Genomic DNA, 9,825 nt, shown 5'->3' with positions numbered 1-9,825 from the left:
CCCACCACCACCACCATGGCTTTGTCCAGAAGGATGTCTGGAAGGTCTCCTGGTCTAATTAGCATATTACCCTTTTACTGGTACGCTAGAGGCCTGGTGCACAAATGTGTACACAGGTGGGGTCCCTCGGCCTGGCCGGCAATTGGGGCTGTTTCACCCAGTCCCGATGGAGGCCTGCAGGGACCATGGGAGGTTGGTCGGCCACAAAAGGTTGGCTGTGGGAGCTCACTGTCCACCAGGGAGAGGTGCACTGAGCGTCTGCCCCCTGGTGGTCAGTGTGTTGTCATAGCGACCGGTCTCCCGGTCATTTGGTCAACCGGTTGTAAAAGTCACTTAGGCTTTTATATATAGATATATAGATATATACTAATAAAAGGGTAATATCTGCTGAAACCGGTTTGGCTCAGTGGATAGAGCATCGGTCTGCGGACTGAAAGGTCCCAGGTTCGATTCCGGTCAGGGGCATGTACCTTGGTTGTGGGCACATCCCCGGTAGGGGGTGTGCAAGAGGCAGCTGGTCGATGTTACTCTCTCATCGACGTTTCTAACTCTCTATCCCTCTCTCCTCCTCTCTGTAAAAAATCAATAAAATATATTTTTTTAAAAAGGGTAATATCTGTATAAGTGATTTCAGAGAGGAAGGGAGAGGGAGAGAGAGATTGAAACATCCCTGATGAGAGAGAATCTTAGACCGGCTGCCTCCTGCACGCCCCCCGCTGGGGATCAAGCCCACAACCCGGGCATGCGCCCTGACCAGGAATCGAACCGTGGCCCCCGGGTTCCTAGGTCAACGCTCCACCCCTGAGGCACACCGGCCGGACCCGTTTCCTCCTCCTTGAACCCAGCAGGTCCCGGGAGGACCCCCCTCCTCCGGGCCGGCCGCGGAGACGCCACGCCATGGCCTCAGGAGCCCCATGAACACCTGGAAACTCCGTGACTCCATCGGCCACCGGCGCTGTGGCTCCCAGGCTGACGGACGCTGCCAGCGGGAGGCCCCCGCACACCCAGCCGGCCCCTCCCTCCATCCCTCCCGCCCATCCCTCCCGCCCACGATGGTTCGAGAAGCTCGTTCGGCTGCAGAGATTCTGTGAAGTCGCGGTGGCAGAGCGTGGCCAGGCCCCCCCAGAGCTCCATGGGGGTGACGCCCCTCAGAAATGTCACTCAGGCCGAAGCCGGTGTGGCTCAGTGGATAGAGCGTCGGTCTGCAGACTGAAGGGTCCCAAGTTCGATTCCAGTCAAGGGCATGTACCTTGGTTGCGGGCACATCCCCAGTAGGGGGTGTGCAAGAGGCAGCTGGTCGATGTTTATCTCTCATCGATGTTTCTAGCTCTCTATCCCTCTCCCTTCCTCTCTGTAAAAAAAAATCAATAAAATATATTTTTTAAAAAACAAGCATAACTGCGTAGCTTTCAGTAGTTAAAAAAAAAAAAATGACGAAGATGCCTGGCTGGCATGGCTCAGTGGTTAGGCATCGACCTAGGAACCAGGAGATCAAGGTTTGATTCCCGGTCAGGGCACAGGCCCGGGTTGTGGGCTCGATCCCCAGTAGGGGGCGTGCAGGAGGCAGCTTTTCCATGATTCTCTCTCATCATGGATGTTTCTCTCTCTCTCTCTCTCTCTCTCTCTCTCTCTCTCTCTCTCTCTCTCTCTTCTCCCTCTCCCTTCTTCCCTGAAATCAATGATGATGTATTAAAATGCTAGAGGCCCGGTGCATGGATTTGTGCACTGGCCTGCACCTCTCACAGCCTGGGGGCTGTCAGAGCCGGTTTTGGCCCGATCCCCACAGGCCAGGCCGAGGGACCACAGCAGTGCACGAATCCGGGCACCGGGCCTCTAGTAGGCATATAAGATATTTGGTTAATCTCTTCCTGCCCCCCCCTTCCCTCTGAGATCCATCAGCCGGTTCCATGTTTCCATGCCTGTGCACTGAGCGTCTGCCCCCTGGTGGTCAGTGCATGTTATGGCTACCAGTTAAACAGTCGCTTAGGTTTTTATATACGTATATACTGGTGACCCAGTACACAGAATTCCTGCATGGGGTGGGCAGGGGCGGAGGTGTCCCGCAGCCCGGCCTGCACCCTCTCCAATCTGGAACCCCTAAACCGGCAGTCAGACATCCCTCTGGCAATCCAGGACTGCTGGCTCCTAACTGCTCATCTACCTGTCTGCCTGATCGCCCCTAACCACTCCGCCTGCCAGCCTGCTTGCCCCCTACTGCCCTCCTCTGCCCTCCCCTCCCCTGCCCTGTCCTCCTCTCCCCTGCCCTCCCCTCCCCTCTGCTGCCCTCCCCTCTCCAACCCTCCCCTGCCCTCCCCTGCCCTCTCCTGCCCTCCCCTCCCCCACCCTCCCCTGCCCTCCCCTCCCCCGCCCTCCCCTGCCCTCCCAACCCCTGCCCTCTCCTGCCCTCCCCTCTCCCACCCTCCCCTGCCCTCCCCTGCCCTGTCCTCCTCTCCCCCGCCCTCCCCTGCCCTCCCCTCCTCTCCCCTGCCCTCCCCTCCCCCACTCTCCCCTGCCCTCCCCTCCCCCACTCTCCCCTGCCCTCTCCTGCCCTCCCCTCCAAAACCCTCCCCCGCCCTCCCCTGCCCTCCCCTGCCCTCCCCTGCCCTCCCCTGCCCTCCCCTCCCCCACTCTCCTCTGCCCTCCCCTACCCTCCCCTCCAAAACCCTCCCCTGCCCTCGCTGGTCACGGTGTGTGATCGCCTGCCCTGCAGTGTCTGATTCCCCATAGGAACCAGCTCCAGCAGCTGCGGCTGCCAGCCCCTGCGTGTGCCCAGGACACAGCGTGCAGGCGATGGGCAGTGACTGCCGGGCGAATAAATGAATAAATGAATAAATTAATGAATAAATAAATGAATAAATGAATAAACAAATAAACAAATAAATGAATAAGTGAATAAACGAATAAATGAATAAATGAATAAATGAATAAATGAATAAATGAATAAACGAATAAACGAATAAATGAATAGTAAGCAGCTCACCCAGGGGCTCCAGCAAAGCTGGACAATGGCGAGCAGGCTGCCAACCCACGGGTGCTGCCTTCAAACACGAAATCTCCCCCGGCCGGCGTGGCTCCGTGGCTGAGCGTTGACCTAGGAACCAGGAGGTCAGGGTTCGATTCCCGGTCAGGGCACAGGCCAGAGTTGTGGGCTCCATCCCCAGTGGGGGGCGTGCAGGAGGCAGCCGGTCCGTGATTCTCTCTCATCATGGATGTTTCTCTCTCTCTCTCCCTCTCCCTTCCTCTCTGAAATGAATAAGAACAGATTAAAAAAAATAAAAAATAGCTGTTGGTGGCGATTATTTGTGTGGCAATTAATCTTGGGTGTGCATTTTCAGATACAAAACCCTTTGCCAAGGCCTGCTGATACTTCCACATTAAAAGCCACACCTGGCTGGTGTGGCTCAGTGGATAGAGCGTCGGCCTGCGGACTGAAGGGTCCCGGGTTCGATTCCAGCCAAGGGCATGTGCCTTGGTTGCGGTCACATCCCCAGTGGGGGGCGTGCAGCTGATGGATGTTTCCCTCTCATCGATGTTTCTGAATCTCCCTCTCCCTTCCTCTCTGTAAAAAAATCAATAAAATATATTTCTTTAAAAATTAAACAAACAAAAGCCGGTGGGGCCCCGAGCAGGTGGCGCAGTGGGTTGGGGCATCCTGCCGCACACCAAAGAGGCTGCGGGTTCCATTCCCCTTCGGAGCGTGGAAGGGAGACAACTGATGGACCTCCCTCTCCCATAGCTGTTTTTCTCTCTCTTTCTAAAATCAGTAAAAACGTATCCTCGGATGAGGATTTTTAAAAGAGAGAGAGCCCTAACTGGTGTGGCTCAGTGGATAGAGCGTCGGTCTGCAGACTGAAGGGTCCCGGGTTCGATTCCGGTCAAGGGCATGGACCTTGGTTGCGGGCACATCCCTGGTCGGGGGTGTGCAGGAGGCAGCTGGTCGATGTTTCTCTCTCATCGATGTTTCTAACTCTCTATCCCTCTCTCTTTCTCTGTAAAAAATCAATAAAAAATATTTGAGGCCGAGACCGGTGCGGCTCAGTGGATAGAGCATCAGCTTGGAGACTGAAAGGTCCCAGGTTCGATTCCCGTCAAGGGCATGTATTGGGTCGGCAACTAAGTAATTGCGGATTTTTTAAAGAAAATCAAAGACAATTTTTTCATGGAACTAAATAACTTTATTCTGTAATGTATTGCCCATTTTGATCAATGACCTTTTGCAATCTTTCAGGCAGCATCATAATCCCACGTTCAAAAAACTTCTGGTTTTTATTAGCAAAAAACTGAATCAGGTACGATTTGACATCATCATCATTATTGAAATTTTTACCATTCAAGGAGTTTTGTAAAGATCGAAACAAAAAGTAATCAGATGGTGCAAGGTCAGGACTATATGGTGGATGTGGCAAAACATCCCAACCAAGCTCCATTAATTTTTGCCGAGTGACCAAAGATGTGTGTGGCCTTGCATTGTCATGATGGAATACAACACCTTTTCGATTTGTCAATTCGGGCCGCTTTTCTTCAACTGCATTGTTTAATTTCGTTAGTTGTTCAATGTAGACATCAGAATTGATCGTTTGGTTGGGTGGTAAGAGTTCAAAGTAGACAATTCCTTTGTAATCCCACCAAACTGATAACAAAACCTTCTTTTGATGAATATCAGCTTTTGATGTTGTTTGAGTTGGTTCACCTGGCCTGCTCCACGATCTTTTCCGCTTGATATTGTTGTAAACAACCCATTTTTCATCGCCAGTTATCAGTCGTTTTAAAAATGGATCATTTTCATTACGTTTCTTTAGCAAATCGCAGCTGCTAATGCGTTGCGTTAACTGTGATTCTTTCAGTTCGTGAGGAACCCATGTATCGAGTTTTTGAACATAGCCAAGTTGTTTTAAGTGATTTTCAATGCATGTATGTGATACATGAAGCTTCTCTGCAATCTCACGTGTTGTACTGTGACAGTCCGAATTGATTATTGCTTTGATTAGGGCGTCATCAACTTCAACTGGACGACCAGAGCGTTTTTCATCTTTGAGTGAAAAATCACCAGTACGAAATTTGGCAAACCAATTTTGACACTGCCGTTCTTTTAAGGCTTCGTCACCATAAACAGCACATAACTTTTTATGAGCTTGCGATGCGTTTTTCCCTTTGCAGAAATAAAAAAGCAAAATATGACGAAAATGTTCCTTTTGATTTTCCATTTTTCAACGAATGCCAAACGAAAACTACAAAACAGATCAAAAAACTTTTTTTACTGATTAACAGCTGAATAGCCAACTATCAAATAACAAAGTGTGTTTTACATTTGTACTACGTCTGCAAACCTAAAAATTCAACTGAAGCCATATATGTGTGAAACCCGCAATTACTTAGCTGCCGACCCAATACCTTGGTTGCGGGCACATCCCCAGTTGGGGGTGTGCAAGAGGCAGCTGATCAATGACTCTCTCTCATCGATGTTTCTAGTTCTCTATCTCTCTCCCTTCCTCTCTGTACAACATCAATAAAATATATTTAAAAAAATATTTGAGAGAGAGAGAGAGAGAGAGAGAGAGAGAGAGAGAGAAAGAGAGAAAGAGAGAGGGGGGGGAGAAAGAGGGAAGGAGATTCGGACTCCACATAAACAGCAGAAATAAACAATGAACACCGTCCTCTGAGAGGGGTGATGGAATGCGTTGTCTCTCATCTCCACGAGGCTGCTGGCTCCCCGTTTTTTATTGCGGGGTCAGCTGAGCTGAACGCAGAGCCGGGCGCGTGTGTAAATCCCCCGTCAGCGTTTCCGTCCGGGCTCGGCGATCCATCCGCGGCCAGCCTCAAGGACGACCGCCAAGTGACAGGCTCCTGAAAGATGGAAACGGACGCGGTCCACCTCACCGCGGGCATCGGAGGCGGATTCCGAGCCGGAAGGACAAAAGCAAGCACCGCTGAAACCGGTGTGGCCCAGTGGATAGAGCGTCGGCCTGCGGACTGAAGGGTCCCGGGTTCGATTCCGGTCAGGGGCATGGACCTTGGTTGCGGGCACATCCCCGGTGGGGGGCGTGCAGGAGGCAGCTGATCGATGATTCTCTCTCATCGATGTTTCTAACTCTCTATCATTCCCCCTTCCTCTCTGTAAGAAATCAATTAAAGCCGAAACCGGTTTGGCTCAATGGATAGAGCGTCGGCCTGCGGACTGAAGGGTCCCGGGTTTGATTCCGGTCAAGGGCACGTACCTTGGTTGCGGGCATATCCCCAGTAGGAAGTGTGCAAGAGGCAGCTGATCGAGGACCCTCTCTCATCGATGTTTCTAACTCTCTATCTGTCTTCCTTCCTCTCTGTACAAAATCAATAAAATCTATGAAATAAAAAAAAAGAAATAAAGCTAGTTTATTAAAAAAAATCAATTCTCTCTCTCTCTCTCTTTATATATATATATATATATATATATATATATATATATATATATATATAATTTTTTTTTTAAGCAGCACTGACGGGACATTACCTTTCTTCTCACAAAAAGAAGGGTAGACCTAGCACTGGAGGTCTCCTACAGGGGTTGTTTCTCTATCTCCCTACAGCTGCCGACACATGCGGAGATTTTTTGTAATTTTTTAATATATATATTTTATTGATCTTTTACAGAGAGGAAGGGAGGGGGCAGTGTTAGAAACATGGATCAGCAGCCTCCTGTACACCCCCTGCTGGGGATGTGCCCGCAACCAAGGTACATGCCCTTGACCGGAATCAGGATATTTTTTCCGTTGATTTCTAGAGAAAGTGGAAGGGAGAGGGAGAGACAGAGAGAAGAGAGAAACACTGATGGGAGATAGAGAAAAGGAGAGATTGGTGGGTTGCCTCCTGCATGTGCCCTGTCCAGGGCCCATGCTGGGGAGGAGCCAGCATCTGAGGCACATGTCCTTGACCAGAATCGAACCCGAGACCCTGCAGGTCACAGGCTATAAGGCTCTATCCACTGAGCCACACCGGCTGGGGCTTGAAAGAAAAAATTTTAAATATACTTTTATTGATATCAGAGAGGAAGGGAGAGGGAGAGGAGAAATATCCACGATGAGAATCACGAATGAGAATCACGAGGGATCGAGCCCACAACCTGGGCATGCGCCCTTGACCGGAATCAAACCCAGAACCCGTCAGTTCACAGGCCGACGCTCTATCCACTGAGCCACACCCCCAAGGGCTTGATCACCATTCTTGAGGCAATAAATAGAAAATCATTTCTAACACTGAGCAGCCCCAATAGGATTTCATAACCGCAAAGACAGCACCATGCTCCAGCTTTGGCCGGTGTTGCTCAGTGGGTAGAGCGTTGGCCTGCGGACCAAAGGGTCCTGGGTTCGATTCGGGTCAAGGGCTTGTCCTTGGGTTGCAGGCTCTTCCCCGGCCTGGGCAGGTGCAGGAGGGGATTTGGGGGATTCTGCTTTTTCTCTTTTTTCCTTAGAAGACGTTTATGGAAGCCAGGGATAGTGAGACCAGGAAGGGCCAGGTCATGGGAGAGGGACTGGGTGGGGAACCGGGCCAGTGAGAAGCCAGAGAAAGGGCCCTCCAGGACAGGCTCGGGGCTCGTCCGGTGGTGCCGGGCAGGGTTACTGGCCGGGAGCTCGGTGCTCCTGGTCAATTAGAAAAGATTTTGCCAAAACCGGTGTGGCTCAGTGGATAGAGCATCGGCCTGCAGACTGAAAGGTCTCAGGTTCGATTCCGGTCAAGGGCATGGACCTGGGTTGCGGGCACATCCCCAGTAGGGGGTGTGCAGGAGGCAGCTGATCGATGATTCTCATCGATGTTTCTAACTATCCTTCTCTCTTCCTCTCTGTAAAAAATCAATAAAATGTATTTTATTTTTAAATATATTTTTTAAAAAAAGATTTTCAGGCCAGTGGGAATGAGATTCAAGTCAAGTGGGGTTTATTGAAGATACACCCCAAGCCAGGAGCCGGGCGGACGAGAGACCGTGGCCCCAAACTCCTGGTTTATATGTTTTTTCCCGGGGGATTCTACTTTTGTCAAGATTTTATCGATCTGAGAGAAACATTGTGTGGCTTCACGTATCGATGCATCCATTGGTTGATTGTGACATGTGATGGAACCGGAAACCTTGGCGTATCGGGACCATGCCTGACTGACCGAGCGACCTGGCTGGGGGCTGGTTGCTAAAGTGGGGGTCAGAAAATACCCTTTTTTTTAATTCTCACCTAAGGATAGTTTTCCATTGATTCTTAAGATTTTTTTGTTACTGTTTTTTAAATATATTTTATTGATTTCTTACAGAGAGGGAGAGAGAAACATGGATCAGCTGCCTCCTGCACGCCCCCGACTGGGGATGTGCCTGCAACCAAGGTACATGCCCTTGACCGGAATCGAACCCGGGACCTTTCAGTCCACAGGCCAAAGCTCTATCCACTGAGCCACACAGGCCAGGGCCTGAGGGCAGATTTAAACTCGCCCGCCTGGAGCGTCGAACTATGAAAACGGAGGTCGGGGTTCAATTCTGGGTCAGGGCACATGCCTGGACTGCTTGATCCTCAGTAGGTGCTTCTCTCTCTCTCTCTCTCTCTCTAAAAATCAATAAGAAACATATTGAAAGTAATAAAACCCTAATATGCAAATCAACCCAATGGTGGAAGGACCAGTCGCTATGGCATACATTAGCCACCAGGAGGCAGGCACTCCATGTAGGAGCTGGGCTCACACTGGCGAATGCAGCAGTGGTGGCAGGGAGCCGGCCTAAGCCCGCAGGCGGACATCCCCTGAGGGGCCCCAGACTGAGAGGGCGCAGGCTGGGCTGAGGGACACCCCCCCCCCCCCCATGCACAAATGTCATGCAGCGGCCTCTAGTGTTGGAAACAGAGAGAAGCTCTTGATGTCGGAGCTTGTTGACCTGGACACGGGGCTCCACATCATGTGCCCTCTTATCTGGGGGCGTGGGGCGGGACCCCAGTATCCGCAGGACTAGCTGGAGGGGAACTGGCCATCCCAGCAGCAGCAACTGACAACTCGAGGGGGCGGGGAGGGCGGGAGCTCAGCAGGGGCTCCCTGTGGTGGGGTCCTCAGCACCCCTCCTCACCCACAGCCCCGACGTGGCTCAGCCCATCTCTGGACACCCGCAGGCCACCAGGCCGCCCGAGGACGTGGCCTGGAGCGGAGGGACAGGGGCGGGCTGAGGGCACACAGCCCCCGGAGGGGAGGGACAGAGGGACAGGGGCGGGCTGAGGGCACACAGCCCCCGGAGGGGAGGGACAGAGGGACAGGGGCGGGCTGAGGGCACACAGCCCCCGGAGGGGAGGGACAGAGGGACAGGGGCGGGCTGAGGGCACACAGCCCCCGGAGGGAGGGACAGAGGGACAGGGGCAGGCTGAGGGCACACAGCCCCCGGGGGGGAGGGACAGGGGCGGGCTGAGGGCCCACAGCCCCGGAGGGGAGCGACAGAGGGACAGGGGCGGGCTGAGGGCACACAGCCCCCGGAGGGGAGGGACAGAGGGACAGGGGCAGGCTGAGGGCACACAGCCCCCGGAGGGGAGGGAGAGGGGCGGGCTGAGGGCACACAGCCCCCGGAGGGGAGGGGAGGGACAGGGGCAGGCTGAGGGCACACAGCCCCCGGAGGGGAGGGACAGAGGGACAGGGGCGGGCTGAGGGCACACAGCCCCCGGAGGGGAGGGACGGAGGGACAGGGGCAGGCTGAGGGCACACAGCCCCCGGAGGGGAGGGACAGAGGGACAGGGGCGGGCTGAGGGCACACAGCCCCCGGAGGGGAGGGGAGGGACAGGGGCAGGCTGAGGGCACACAGCCCCCGGAGGGGAGGGGAGGGACAGGGGCGGGCTGAGG

This window comes from Pipistrellus hanaki (genome assembly GCF_964339955.1).
Source record: "Pipistrellus hanaki genome assembly, chromosome: 21".
NCBI classification, from domain to species: Eukaryota; Metazoa; Chordata; class Mammalia; order Chiroptera; family Vespertilionidae; genus Pipistrellus; species Pipistrellus hanaki.
Note: the sequence above shows the minus strand (reverse complement) of the source record.